The sequence below is a fragment of the Lepidochelys kempii genome, chromosome 1 (genome assembly GCF_965140285.1).
Source record: "Lepidochelys kempii isolate rLepKem1 chromosome 1, rLepKem1.hap1, whole genome shotgun sequence".
NCBI classification, from domain to species: Eukaryota; Metazoa; Chordata; order Testudines; family Cheloniidae; genus Lepidochelys; species Lepidochelys kempii.
This window is the reverse complement of record NC_136380.1, coordinates 266,892,902-266,909,223: the sequence shown is the minus strand read 5'-3', so window position 1 is coordinate 266,909,223 and position 16,322 is coordinate 266,892,902. Positions and strand designations below refer to the sequence as shown.

General features: G+C 40.9%; 1 protein-coding gene across 10 annotated transcripts in view; it reads right to left on the bottom strand.

Annotated features, from left to right (window-relative positions):
- Nucleotides 1-16,322, bottom strand: part of ANKS1B (ankyrin repeat and sterile alpha motif domain containing 1B) — a 747,009-nt gene that overhangs the window by 523,874 nt on the left and 206,813 nt on the right. The gene's annotated exons all lie outside the window — the stretch shown is intronic.

Here is a 16,322-nt window from a genome sequence, read left to right as displayed (position 1 = left end):
GTTAGGTGTGAGTCTGATTTTCTTTTTTGGTCTTACATCAGGATGGCACCTGCTGCTTGTAACCACACACCACCACCTCCTGGCCACTGGTTCTCTTGGCTGATCTTTGGCAGCTCAGCCCTCTGGCCAAGCCGCACATGTTGTCCTCCCTTCCGGGGTATGTAATCCAAATTCTTTCTCAGGGGGCTGTAGCTCTAAGGCTTCTTCCCCGTGGCACTGCCTTCTTCAACCATTCAGCCGGGGCCCATCTTGGTAGCCTCAGCTGGTGTCCTTTTCAGCAGGTCTCCTTGGGCTTAGTCTGCAACCAGACCAGCAGAGCCCATCTTGGTATCCTAACCTGGTCTGTCCAAGTCCTGGGTTCAGTCCCCCTGGGCTTCAGCCTGCCTGCACTGACCTTCTGCGGGTCTTGCTGCTCTTCCAGCCAGCCAGGCACCTGGTCTTCAGCAGCCTTCTCTGGGCTTCAGTCCTGTCCACAGTGAGCTCTCCACAGTGAGCTGTCCATGGTACCGCTGCTCTTTCAGCCAGCCAGTTACCCAGTCTTCACTCCTCTAGCTCCATCAGCCCCTCTGATTGGCCACTCTTTTGCAGCCACTCTAGGCTTCCTGGAGGACTTCTCACTGCTCCATTTTGGGACAGTGTGGTGCAGGGCCATGAGGCTTCCAGCAGGGGGCCTCTGGACCTAGTCCACCCTGCCACAAGGGGGCAGCTTTGACAGACCTGACACAGGCTCCAGAGGCAGCCATTCCCTCTTGGTAGGTGATAAGCATTCTAGGGATAGCCTCTCTCCAAACACTTCATGGAGTCCCTACCTCTGGCTTGCTTTGCTATAGATACACAAGAGCAAGAAGTGGAACCCAAGGAAGGCCTGAGTCTTTTCTTTGGTAGCAGAGAACGAAATCAAGGAGAAGTAGACATCTCCAGTGGGGCGTTCCATACAATTGGGGCACTCTCCCCTTGTGACAACTTCAATGGGGGTCGAAGTGCTGCTTTCATAAGCAAGCACTTAATGCTTACTGCCCTATATGTTTTTGAGCTGGGCTTGAAACCTTTACAGATGGGACCTTTGTCACTGATGTGGGGTTCTCCTAAACATTCACCTAAGCCGGTATCAAGTGGAGTACCCCAAGGGTCGGTCCTGGGGCCGATTTTGTTCAATATCTTCATAAATGATCTGGAGGATGGTGTGGATTGCACTCTCAGCAAATTTGCGGATGATACTAAACTGGGAGGAGTGGTAGATACGCTGGAGGGGAGGAATAGGATACAGAAGGACCTAGACAAATTGGAGGATTGGGCCAAAAGAAATCTGATGAGGTTCAATAAGGATAAGTGCAGGATCCTGCACTTAGGACGGAAGAACCCAATGCACAGCTACAGACTAGGGACCGAATGGCTAGGCAGCAGTTCTGCGGAAAAGGACCTAGGGGTGACAGTGGACGAGAAGCTGGATATGAGTCAGCAGTGTGCCCTTGTTGCCAAGAAGGCCAATGGCATTTTGGGATGTATAAGTAGGGGCATAGCAAGCAGATCGAGGGACGTGATCGTTCCCCTCTATTCGACATTGGTGAGGCCTCATCTGGAGTACTGTGTCCAGTTTTGCGCCCCACACTTCAAGAAAGATGTGGATAAATTGGAGAGAGTCCAGCGAAGGGCAACAAAAATTATTAGGGGACTCGAACACATGAGTTATGAGGAGAGGCTGAGGGAGCTGGGATTGTTTAGCCTGCAGAAGAGAAGAATGAGGGGGGATTTGACAGCTGCTTTCAACTACCTGAAAGGGGGTTCCAAAGAGGATGGCTCTAGACTGTTCTCAATGGTAGCAGATGACAGAACGAGGAGTAATGGTCTCAAGTTGCAGTGGGGAAGGTTTAGATTGGATATTAGGAAAAACTTTTTCACTAAGAGGGTGGTGAAACACTGGAATGCGTTACCTAGGGAGGTGGTAGAATCTCCTTCCTTAGAGGTTTTTAAGGTCAGGCTTGTCAAAGCCCTGGCTGGGATGATTTAACTGGGAATTGGTCCTGCTTCGAGCAGGGGGTTGGACTAGATGACCTTCTGGGGTCCCTTCCAACCCTGATATTCTATGATTCTATGATTTCAGGCAGGTTGGGTGCGGGTCACTGACCAGCATAGGTTTTGTGCAGGTCCAACCGCAATTAAATGCCAGCAAGAAAGTCATACTAGTACTGGTCCCAAAAGAGGAAAAAAATGGTCAAAAAGAGACCAACCCCCTCCACAGAAACATAGCTTTAATTTTAGTCAGTTTAGACTGTTTTAACTATAACTAACAAATTACTAATTTACAAACATATACAAAGAGGAGAGGAAAGTACCTGAATTAATCAAATCTGGAATCGCTCCAACTGCCATCACTGGTGGTAAGAAGAAATGGAGGGGGATCAGGGGTGACTGCATTTTCTTACACCAGCATGCAGTGGCATGTGGCAACAGAGGGCACTCAAGCCACCACTGAAGGGCAAAATCTCCAGGGTCTGTGCACAGGGCACACACACACCTACAGTGGAACAGACATGTGCAATCACTCATAGTAGCAGCCTAGGTTCTAAAATACACGTTATGATTTTTACAGGTAGCCATTTGTTTCCAATATTTCTACTTTCTATCATTTGAATCTCTCCTCTTCGTTAAACAAACATTGGCTTATTGTCACTGCAACATATCCACATGCTGTGTGTTAAACAGAGCGGTGGTCTGAGGTGAAACTAGTAAACTGAGGTGTACTGCTTCTTTGGGAGCAGCAAATCTGTGGTTATTGTGAATGTACCTCGGAACAGGGCATAGACACTCCAGGGCAGGGGTGCTGGAACAATTTGCATAGTGAGGGTGCTGAGAGCCATTGAACCAAACTGTAAACTCTGTATATAATGGAAACCACTTCAAGTCAGGGGATGCAGCAGCACCCCCTGCACTCCTAGTTCCAGCACCTATGCTCCAGGGAGATGCTTAGAGGTCTCAAGAGTTGGAAAGTGCCTATTGCTAACCTGTAGAGAGAGAAAGAGAGAGGGGACTGAGTAGGCCTAGAGGGGAGTGCTTGTGTTGCCCTTGGCCGGTGGAGTTGGGGAGCTGACACCCAGCAGGCACAGACAAAACTTCCTCACACTAAAGGCAGGTGATAGCAAGGTGCCCCAGCCCTGGGTACCCCTAGGAAGCATCACAAATAGGTGCATGGATGTTCTTAACCATGTTTATTCTTGAAAATGTCACTGAGTTCAAAACAAATTTGTCTTCACTTGCTATCATCTACTGGCCAAAATTCTTACAGTGATTGATAGTGCCATTTCTAATATTTAACTTACATGGGGTTACAGTGGACGAGAAGCTGGATATGAGTCAACAGTGTGCCCTTGTTGCCAAGAAGGCCAATGGCATTTTGGGATGTATAAGTAGGGGCATTGCCAGCAGATCGAGGGACATGATCATTCCCCTCTATTCGACACTGGTGAGGCCTCATCTGGAGTACCGTGTCCAGTTTTGGGCCCCACACTACAAGAAGGATGTGAAAAAATTGGAAAAAGTCCAGCGGAGGGCAACAAAAATGATTAGGGGACTCGAACACATGAGTTATGAGGAGAGGCTGAGGGAACTGGGGATGTTTAGTCTGTGGAAGAGAAGAATGAGGGTGGATTTGATAGCTGCTTTCAACTACCTGAAAGGCGGTTCCAAAGAGGATGGCTCTAGACTGTTCTCAGTGGTAGCAGATGACAGAACAAGGAGTAATGGTCTCAAGTTGCAGTGGGGGATATTTAGGTTGGATATTAGGAAAAACTTTGTCACTAGGAGGGTGGTGAAACACTGGAATGCGTTACCTAGGGAGGTGGTGGAATCTCCTTCCTTAGAGGTTTTTAAGGTCAGGCTTGATAAAGCCCTGGCTGGGATGATTTAATTGGGGATCGGTCCTGCTTTGAGCAGGGGGTTGGATTAGATGACCTCCTGAGGTCCCTTCCAACCCTGATATTCTATGATTCTATGATCTCAGGTGAGCCTCTTTGCTTTTGGAATCCACAAGCAGCACAGTTTGATGAGCATTATCAATCAATAGTCTACAATTTACCCAGACAACATATTTACGAAATAAAATTTACAAATAAAATTCTCTGTCAGGAGAAGTGGCTCCAAAAGTGTCTAGGCATATCTCTCAGGGATTATCAGTGCAACAATATGCAGTTTCTGGTTACTGCAGAAATATGGGGAGAGATTTGCTTTTCTATAAGGAGTGGATAGAATCTTCCTCATTATGTTTTTAACTTGTAAATTAAAGAACTTATGGGGATAGAAGTAGTTGCAAACAATACTATTGCATGATGATACTCTAAGCTGGTGAGGGATGTCATTGGGCTAGAACGGGAAATCAGGTAAACATGAGGAATTTTACTAATTTTAGATTATATTGTCAGATAATTAAGACTGCATTAAAGTAGAGATACGATCGTAAATATTGATTAGTTCTAGACAATAGAATTAGAAGTAGAGCAGAATTACTCATCTGAGAAAGGTTTCAGAGTAGCAGCCATGTTAGTCTGTATCCGCAAAAAGGAAAGGAGTACTTGTGGCACCTTAGAGACTAACTTTAAGGTGCCACAAGTATTCCTTTTCTTTTCATCTGAGAAAGGTTCCCTTTTTTCTGGGTGTTAAATGTTCCTGCGAACACATGCTAGCATAGCTTCTGCTAGGGAGCCAAGACCCAAGAGTAGGAATCCATTCTATGTGATGTCTTTAGAAAATCTGTTTTCCAGTTACAATTATGTTCTAGGAGAATTTTTCTTAAACCTTTAAATGGTTATAAAGTAGAATTAAAAATGATATGAAAATATTTCCAATTTCAAAATAACCCAAGCACATAATTAGATAGCAAATAATTCATTATGAGTGGCTTTCCATTCATGTGAAAGTAGTAGAGTTGCTGTAATTTTATGAACAGTAAAAACGAGATTTTTTTTATCTACTGTTAGTAATTTAATGCAAGTAATTTTTGTAATGTCATAATTAGAACCATTTTATAACTGAGTCAAACTATGTTAGATGTACTTTGTTATGACAGCTAGCTACATGAATATGTAATTTATCACAGAATGGGTAATAAGGTTCATTTCCTGCTTATAACAGAATTTGAGGGAACCCCGGTGGTGATATGGCATCGGTTAGGGGCAATCACTTGGACTGTAGGATTTGCTTCTGGCTTGCGCCAAGAATTCATAGTACTCGTTTAAAAAGAGTTTGTCATACCCATTTCAGGAAGGGCATTAGGACTGAACCACTGGATTTGTTGTGGCAGTGTATGTACTCCATGGTGGCCCAGCAATCAAAGGATTAATGCAGGTACCATTGACCAAGCTGACTGGGAACAGCTGGGAAGCAGAGGCGTGGGGTGGCTGCCAGAAGAGCAAGCAGGCTGAAGAAGGGAACTCCTGCCAGCAAACTGCTAAGAAACCATATAAAGACAGCACCCTAAGAAGGGGCAACCAACCAACATTGCCACTCCACAGGCAGCAATATGAATTAAATACCCAAAGATTAGCTGAAATGAATTTTCTTCCTCTCCCACACTTGGAACAGATTTTGTAAATATCCATTGTCATCTGAAGAGCGGAGAGAAATGTTCCCAACAAAACTCTGAACAAGACGACTCATCTTGCTACAGATTGTTATAAATTTGAAATTCAGATCATGTTCATAGAAGTGTTCATAAATTGTTCACACAAAGTTGGGTTAACGCGTGACTGCATTTTCGAAAATTGAAGATTATTTATATAGCACTCCAAAACATGCTTGCACTTGACTTCTGTGCTACAACATGTAAGAAAACAAGTGAGTTTTCTTAGAGGTTTTAAGTTCATTCAAACCTAACATCTCAAAGCAAAACTACATGGAGATGAATCCCTGCAAATTGAAACCAAAGAATGTTTGCCGAAACCACTGCAAAACAAAATAAAAGTATAGCTCTAGTTATAAGTATCTGAGAAACAGGAGTGAGTTGTGAAAATGCTAGTACAATTTTAACTACAACAGAGGAGAAATCTCTATAGAATGGTCCCCATCATTTTGAGAGAAGAGATTTCATAATTCTAACTGATAAATGTTTGCAATTTAAAATTCAGTTAGATTGTTTGTAGACTCCTACATGCCACCTCATGCATACAAAGAGGAGGTAATGAAAAAGCTTTCTACAATAACTTACTCTTACAAATAATATATTGTTAAAACTCTAAATAATTTGTTTCATGCAAATGCTGATGATTATCTAGGTTAACATTGCAAAATATGGTAACTGGCTTCAAACAATAATTCTTAATTTAGGCTATCAAAAAGCAATAGTAGCAGTTCCAAACTAGATATCTGAGCATTTTTGCATTTGTCTTCATTAGCTGACTTTAAACAAAAAGCAGATCACTCTATAGAGAAATGCATGAAAAGATTAAGTATGACCTTGAAAAGATAAAATTAGCTAAACTATTAGTTCCATGGAAATGGATAACAATATTTATTTCAGGTAATTGTTTATTTTTCTGTAATCTTTAAACTTGCAATATTTGCCCAACAGAAAATATAAATAAAATAAACTCATCAGTATACAGAGTACATATCAGCATGTTAAAGAAACTTTCAGGATGAAAAAGATTTAGAATAAAATGATTAAATCCTACATATTACTGCTTATTTAGAATACTAGGAATACATACAGTAACTTAATCCCTGTCTATCTATACAATTACTTAGATGGCACTCTGACAAGTTGTACAGATCTTTTGGGACATCAGCAAGGACCCCTGTAAACATGATATCGGCATGAACCAATTTCTGTAGTGAACAGAAGTACATCTGTTTGGGCATTAGGAAGCTATGGTTCAGAGGACTCCCTCCCAAACCCACATGCGTGCGTGTACACACACACACACACACACACACAAAGGGCAGCTGCACCTAACTTTCAAAAGCACATATAAAGAGGGCAGTTTCTTAGGAAGGCTGCTGCTGCCAGGAGAAAAACTACTCTTCATTTTCTGAGGGACTGCTACAAATAGGTGTTTTTCTTCATATATTTTTGGGCTCTCAGCCCTGTTCGGATAAACAGTCCAGAAATGCTGGGAGACTTCTAGGAAGGGAAGATGACCTCAATAGTGAGGGATGATTGAAGCACTTCCCTCTTCCTTCCAGTATTCTGCAACACAGTTTGTTACTTCCTTGTTTGTTACTCTGTATATATGTCTGCATTTCTAGAGACTCTCCAGCATCTTCTCTAGCATTATTAGAAATTTGTGTGGGGAAACAGTACAATTTGTTCTCAACTAACCGTAGTATTTTATAAATTCTTTCACTCTCAGAAACCAGCGAACTGATGATATGATCACTGGATTTAAAAGTTGCAAGTAAAAGCTATTATTTTCAGAAAGAGGGATTCCCCATCATTAATAACTTTTCCAGTTTTACTTGAGGAAATGCAAATCTAATTATATTCAGCTTAACAAATTAGTACTGCAAGCATAACAAGGTATTTCCTTTAAATTAACTACAGGAACAAGGAGATGCTCCAAAATATTTTTCTTTCAAGTACTAAAATTTTAATTCTTTGAAAGTCAAGTCAAACAAAAAGTAACATGAGAATAAACATATCTGTTATGAGTAATACCTTTAATTTATACTCAATTATTGCATAGACAATTAGATGCAAATTGGATGGAAACAGACTATCCTGAAGTTATCCTCTAAACATCCTACAGGGTATTTAAAATGTATACGAAATCCCTAAATTACAGCACAGATCTTTTTTTAAATGTCTGCCCTTAACACAATATTTTTGGTGAATATTTATGAGAACTTTTTAAAATACAATACAGAGAGTGTAAAGATACATTATAAGGTAGAATCAATATTCCCAATTTGTAAATAAGTAGGGGTGATGGCCTATTACAACAGTCAATGAGAAATGCACCATTAGAGCAGGCAGATCTTCATACAGCATTCTAACACATTTGCTCTTTGTTACAAGAAATCCATTTTATTTTCCCCACTATGTGTAAGTCTGATAATTTCTGTTCAGAATTATACCTTAGGCATTCTGCAATTTCTTGACCAAAGAATTTGCTACATCATTGATATTGCAACCAGAAAATTGTCAACCAACTCCTGTCAATTTTTGGACTTCTTGGGGATTTTATTCTTATTGCTGTTTGGAGCCAGGATCCCTCAACTCCTGATAATTCCTGAAAAAACAAACACAAACTACCCAACAGTTTTCAATATTTCCCCATCAACGGTTCTCAAATATATTTGCCCCACCAGCAAAAAAAGGAACATGTTGCCAAATCAAAAAAGACACCCAAAAGTGTTAAAATGTCCAAAAAATCCAATGCTGATTAACTGGGAGCTGCTCAGTATCTGCAACCATATCACTAGCATCTCCAATAGCCCAACAGGACCATATAGCGGGGCAGTCACCCCACTCTGGCCCTGAAAGGGTTAAAAGCCAGCCCTTGGAGAAGGCTGCGGCAATGCCAATAAGAAAAGGCTGGGAGGCAGCCTATCAGGTCCAGGCTGGGCCCTAAAAAAGAGCTGCCGGGCCAGAGAGCAAATAGTCTCTCTCTAGATTTGGAGAGAGAAGGACCTAGCTGCCTGGGAGCACAAGGGTATCCGAAGCAGATCAGTGTTGGGGAAGGGTAAAAGATGCTGGGGAGATCCAGCCTGGCAACTCCCCAGGCTGAGGCCTTGTTAAAGGCTTAAGAAGGTACTGAGTCTGCAGAGACAGGCAGAGGCAGTAGGTCCAACCCCCTTGCCAGTGTTGAGTGGCCATTACAGACTGCAGTTTGCCCCTGAGAATGGGGGCTAGATGACAACTGGCAGTAGCCACTGAGGCAAGGTGGGCACAGGGGAGGGGGTTCCCCTGGGAAGGGAGACCCAGAGAATGTGGGCAAAACCCCAAGGTAAAGGGCACCGGGGTCTGGGAGGGACATGGGCGCCTGAGGCAGGAGAGACACCGGCCAGCTGGGGGCTCTCCAAGGCTGGAAAGAGCTAATTCCCAGATGACCTGCAGGAGGTGCTGCAGTAGTGAGTGCTCGATCTGCTACAGACCAGAAACAAATTACCAATATCTTCTGGAACCTCAGTGCTACTCCTGCATGGGTACCAGCACCCCCAGCTATCTTGCAGTTCCAGCTAGCCAAATTGCTAGTCTCTTGGCAATGGCTCTTCACTCCAGGTTATCTAGTCAGCAGCAACAGCTACAAGATACCTCTAACCTAAATCATAATTGTAAACTAATAATTAGCCAAAGTTGGGCAGCTGAACCAACAAACCTCTAAGGAAGTTTCAGCTCCAGTTGACCATTTTGATGGTTTAATAGCCCCAAATCTGAGCTACTGGGGTTCAAGCATAAGTGTTAAGTACAAAGTGGAAGTGGTATGCATACAAAACTATTTGCTATCCATGACTCTAATCTTCAATATTAAAATTGAATGTAGATTTCTTTTTTCCCCATTACTTGTCAGGCAAAAAACTGCACAGAAAGCAAAGACGATCTATGAAAACATTTAATTTTGTTTACCACAAAATTGCAAATTATACAGTACCATAAGAAAACATTTATTACAATATTGAAAATCCTCATAGTTGAGTGCCTTACCATAGTTCAGTTACAGACATTACAATTTGTGATTCAGAACTGATGTGGAGATGAAATCTAGCTACTTTAGTAGATTTATACTTATACAACTTAATTTTAAAAGTCTGTGCAACAGCCAGTACTTAAGATAACTACTGACCCATGAAAATGGCCATATAAAGTATACTTTGGCATCCTCCTTATACATCTACCACTACAGTTATACTATACCATGCCATGTCAGTATCTGGATTCAGATTTAATATCTGCTGATCACTGACCATTACTCTTAATTCCCAAAAATAAAAGAGAATTAGATATTTATCGTATTCTAATTTCAGTGTATATACTTGACCTACTTGAAATAGTTCACAGTCCTAGTGCTTATTTGTTCACTTGGCTTTTTTATACCTAAAATAAGACAGTTTTAGTTTAACTTGTTTTTTAAGTTATAAGTATAGTCTCCATACTAAGTTGCCTTCATGCCTCATGACCTCATCTCTCATATACTGAAACTTTTTGGCTACTTTTAACTATTGATATTGCATTAGCATAGTGATCGTACTGTGAACCAAATCTAGTGGTCAGGATTTGACCTTTATATTTGAGTCAAGATTGTGATTGGCCTCTGTGTAGGTGAAAGGGCATAATGAGCCTTCCAGCCCCTGTGTAGAAGTGCAAATGTGTGTGTGGGGGGGTGTCACACTGGCTATTCTTGCACTTTTCTAAGGTCAGCACAGCTGCCATCACTAGCATTCTCAAAAGTGATGGGAAGGAAACAGATCCAAAGCCCAGCCCCCGCACAACAGCCAGTATGGGGAGAGGACAAGAGAGAAGAGGAAGCTATCTGTACCCAAACCCATGTTGCAGTGCCCATGTTGGCTCTCTACTCTGAAGGCACAGTGCTTTCGGAGCTCCTGCTGGGGTAGTGTACATCCACATTACTCCCTACTACAAATGCTCTTGTGTTGGGGAAATTTAGACTAGACCTCTGCACAGGACTATTTTTTTAATCCTGCTCTGCTCCCATCCCACCCCACAATGCCCACTATCACTTCCACCTGCTCCCACATTGTTCGCTGAATTTTTATCCTGCTCCTGCTATTATCTGCAGATTCCCAGTCCCATTGCAGGGCTCCATCTTAGACCTTAAATGTTCATGTGATATATATATATAATTTTTTTTTTTTTTTTTACACAAGATGACTAAAGTGAGTGTATTTATAATTCAGTGACAATGGTTATGGTGTTTCACAAAATCTTGCAGAATATTTTCTGCATTCAATTTGTGTCTAAAATGTCCCATGGATTTTAAATTGCTACAGTAGAATGCATACATTACAGTACATCAGAAAGCATATACAACTGGACTTTTATATTTTAAATCAAGGAGTCAGTGATTAGTTTAATTCTTTTTTCAAAAACTACAACCAGTTAGTATGTAGTGTAGCATTAAAATAAGGCACAACTTTTTTTTTTCCCAATATGCTGATTTTACATCACTGTTCAGCAGGGTATAATCATCACCTGCTGATTCTTTCTGTGCAGAATACATATTGCACTTTTCAGTAGCTGCTTGAATGTGTGGGTGGTATGTTCTTGAAATTACCTTCAGTTTAATTTGAACTGTAGAAGAAACACCATTAAGGCAAGAGTTCAATGAAAAATAATCTTAATTTTTTATGGATATTGTAGTTTCCCAGATGAAATTCATTTAAATAAAATTATAATCTAGTTTTATAAAATTACAAAGATAACACAATTAGTTTAGCAACAATTTTCATAAGGCTAATGGAGAACCTGCCAAGTTGAAGGCAGATTAAGTGCATGCTAGAAAGAATTGTTCAACTGGCTTGCAACAAATGAGACCACCACCATTTCCTGGACACTACTGTGCTAATAAGCGATGGTCACATAAACACCACCCTATACCGAAACCTACTGACTGCTATACTTACCTACATGCCTCCAGCTTCCATCCAGGACACACCACACAATCCATTGTCTACAGCCAAGCTCTACAGCCAAGCTGCATTTGCACCAATCTCTCAGAGACAAACAAGATCTCTATCAAGCATTCTTAAAACTACACTACCCACCTGCTGAAGTGAAAAAACAGATTGACAGAGCCAGAAGAGTACCCAGAAGTCACCTACAAAGGACAGGCCCAACAAAGAAAATAACAACGCCACTATGTGTCACCTTCAGCCCCCAACTAAAACCTCTCCAGCACATCAAAGATTTATAACCTATCCTGAAAAATGATCCCTCACTCTCACAGATCTTGGGAGACAGGCCAGTCCTCGTTTACAGACAGCCCCTCAACTTGAAGCAAATACTCTCCAGCAACCACGTACCACACAACAAAAACTCTAACCCAGGAACCTATCCTTGCAACAAAGCCCAATGCCAACTCTGTCCACATATTTATTCAAGTGACACCATCATAGGACCTAATCACATTAGCCACGCCATCAGGGGCTCGTTCATCTGCACATCTGCCAATGTGATATATGCCATTATGTGCCAGCAATGCCCCTCTGCCATGTACATTTGCGTAGAGACTGTCCGGTTTGGCCAAAGAATAAAATGGACACAAATCTGACATCAGGAATCAAAACATTCAAAAACCAGTAGGAGAACACTTCAACCTCTCTGGCCACTCAGTAAAAGATTTAAGGTTGGCAATTTTGCAACAGAAGAACTTCAAAAACAGACTCCAATGAGAAACTGCTGAGCTTGAATTAATATGCAAACTAGATACCCTTAACTTGGGTTTGAACAGAGAGTGGGAGTAGCTGGGTCATTACACATATAGAATCTATTTCCCTAATGTTAAGTATCCTTCTTGTCAACTGTCTAAATGGGCCATCTTGATTACCACTACAAAAGTTTTTTGTCCTGCTGATAATAGCTCATCTTAATTAATTAGCCTCTTACAGTTTGTATGGCAACTTCCACCTTCTCTGTATATCTTATTATATGTTCCATTCTATGCATCCGATGAAGTGGGCTGTAGCCCACGAAAGCTTATGCTCTAATAAATTTGTTAGTCTCTAAGGTACCACAAGTCCTCCTGTTTTTTGCGGATACAGACTGACACGGCTACTACTCTGAAACCTGTCATTAGGTAAAAGTTTCTTGTACTAGTCCCACCACTCTCTGGCACCTGTCTCCATTCCCTACCATGATAAGTAGTTCAGGCTACTTACATGAACTGGCAGATACAACACTAGTGTAATAGGTATAATTATCTTAATAAGCTATAACTAGCAATTTAACAGGGAAAGATGACAGTGAAGAATTATACTCCTATAAATGTCTTCCTGTCTCATTTGGGCTATCTAATTCATTTATTCATTTTTCCTTGTGAGTTGGACAAACTATCATAATCCATGGCATCAAATTGAAAACAAGAGTAATATCTAAAGAATATACCTTGAACTTCTTAGAGCTAGCCTTGTTGTCTGGTTTATAATGGCATGGCCCCAAATTCAATGGAGCTACACTAATTTACACCAGTGGAAGATCTGACCCTCTCACATCTTTAATATAAACTATATCCCCAAATACTTAAATACAATATAGCTGACATGTTATCAATTGAAGAAAAAAAGGTGTAAAGATTTTGGGCAAAATTTGAGTCTGGAACAAACTCAGTTAAGCTAATCGGGTTGTATCTCCTTAGGTCAAGACTAGAAAGGGTGGGACATTATGGAGACCAATTTAAAATGCAATTACTGTCAGAAAAGTGACTTGGCAAAAACATTTACTACCATGGTTATTTATATTGTAGAAGTGCCTAGAAGCCCCAGTTGATATCAGGGCACCATTGTGTTACATGGCTGAGCATAGATAATGAAAGGATAGCATGAGCTCTTTGGGGCAGGGACCAGCGAAGAGAAAACAGAGTGAGTACAAGGAAACAGTGAGCCCGATATGATTATGTAATAAGCAGTGATCACAGTACACTAGCTCCTTAGCTATTGTAATTGTTTTGCAGGCATCATGGCAAAGGTGAGTTTTAAGGAGAGATTTGAGGATTTTTACAGGAATCTCTTTGATCCATAAGGGTGGCACAGAAGAAAGTCCAGAGTTGTTGGAAAATTTCACAAAAGGATAATCAAGGATGGTATTATTGGCAAATCAGAGACAGGAGGTCAACAGCTTAATAGCATATAAGGGACGCTTCGGTGGGAGGGCATAGCCCATGAAAGGCCTTAAAAGTGAAGACAAGCAGTTTGTGCCTAATGAAATGCAAAAGGGGAAGCCAGAGGATGGTGCAAGAGATAGTGTAATATGGTTAACGTAATGAGTCAGGAAGATTATTTTTGCATCAGTAGTCTGAACAAATGTAAGAAAGTAAGACAGAATTTGTCAACACCAGAAAGGAAGAAACTGCAGTTAAGACATCAGATAATGAGGACCTGAATGTCTAATTTTAACTGGTGGATGGAGAGGAAAAGCTGGATCTTTGAGATGTTTTGCTGGAAGAATCTTCAAAATTTTGGATGCGACTTGGATGTGTGGAACTAGAGAAAGGAAAGGGCAGAGTCAGGTTATAGGCTTGGGTGACTGGTGGTGTTGTCCCCAGTGACTAAGAAAGGAGAAAGTGTTTGGGGGGAGGGGGATGAAGCAGGGAGATCAAAAGTTCACTTTTGGCCATGTTCAGCTGAAGTTGATGGGTGGACATCCATGAGAAATCAGAAAGACAAATAGGTTAGTTTGGGTTGAAGGAAAATGTGTGTTTTTGGTGTTGTGTGAGTTAAGTTTATGTTGTGTTTGTTTACTAACACTGCAGACTCAATACAGCTTTGAACGAGTGAACTGAATTCTTCTCTCTTCACCACATCAACAGAATGGGTAACTGTGTTCAGACAGTAGAATCTTTATTACTAGTGATGCAGAAACAGGCTGACAACCTGAGAAACTCAGTCATAATATTCAATATTGGGTAGTGGGTCCCTGGCACTCTTAAACATGATTCACTTTTTTCCCTTTTCTACGCAGGGACTGTGACCTCTCACTCATACCTCAACTAAAAATCATCATCATTCTGGCAATTGATTAGATTGATGGTAAATACAGACTCAAAACCCTTTTATTCGGTTGCATTTGCATGATGCGGCATTAAAAAAAAGTGTCATTGCAATTCTAGGTAGGCATTCAAAGTTGGGAAACAACATGAAAATTAATAAAATTACTGCAAATATTTGTGATGATTTCCAATCTCAGGCTCTTGGTATTTGCGAGAAGCTCTTTCAAATTTATGATGAAGCCATGAGTAAGGAGAATGACTAGTGTCCCTAGATTGCAAACTCCTCTCTAGAACAATGGACACAATAAGCATGTGATCCAGAAAGTGAGTTTCTTGGTCCCATAGAGTATCAAAACTTTTGAAAACACTCAAAGAACTGAGGAGAGGCAGAAAGGGAGTATCTGGTACTGAAAAGGAGTACCTCCAGAAGTGAATCTCAGGAAGTTGCAATTGACATTCTCTCATGGGGATGCATAAGTAGTAAGCCTCAACTAGGGCTATTATGATTAGGAAATTGCCTGGGAATGTTGTAGAAAGTGTCTCTGTTCAGAACTTTGTTTTCCTTATGTAGGTAATGAGGGCTTTTTAACTACAGTACCACTTGGACTCCTCCTGTTCTTTTGTCAAATCAAGAATATAAAGTGTACCCACAGAAGTTTTCCGCTGCTGGTATTAGTTGTATGGCTCACTAAACAAGAGGAGAGTTTTCCTGATTAGTTAATATATATTTTCGCAGGTAGTGCGATAGGATTTTTCCGTCTGACTTCTGTGATCATCAGCATTAAGAAATGTTAGTCTTAGTTGTTTCTGTATTAATCTACTTGAGGGTGTTTCTATTAAATACATTAGGAGATAGTGACAGTAGAGTGATGACACAATTGCTAGGGTACAATCCATTCAAGCACTTTAGCCAAAAATAGTAATAAATTATTGTGTTCTCTATTTCTGCTTTCATTGAGTACCATGAAAGCCCATTCAACATTTATGCTACCCAGTGCACCTCAGCAGACTAACGGGGAGATGGCTAGGAGTCTCTGACAAATCAAATCTTTAAAAAATTATCTAAAATGCAACTGAAAATAATAAGGGGAAAAACTTAAATGTGGAAGAATATGCTAAAGTAAAACAAAAAGAATGAAGACCAACCAATAAATCGCCCTTATACTGATACTCCCTTGAGTCCAGCAACATGCATCAGTTGACTTGATGGATATGTGACAAATGAGTCATCCTCTGACCTAGTTTCCTTAGTCATTTTCCATGTAAACTGAAATGTCTTGAGAATAGAAATTTTGCAACACAACCATTATCAATATCACACTTTTCATAGTTCCAGCATTAACCCTAGCAATATGGAAAGAGATGTATCGTGATATGGGATTGGAAGGGGGGATTTGCTTCAGCTGGAGAGAGGAAATCCCATTTCCTTTTTCTGTGGTGCTCTAAATGAAAATACAGACTTGATAAAGTAGGACAGGAGACATTAATTAATCCTCAAACTCTGAAGTCTAAATATTCCCAATGCCATAAATTTATCAGCAACACTTTCCCCCATCACAGCCTGTCAATATACAGAAATGCATGGAGCAGTATTGTGCATGACTTGTGTTACTTCCTGTTAATGAAGTCAGGGTCCATTTTGTCTTATTGTTTCCTCTAAATCCAAGAATG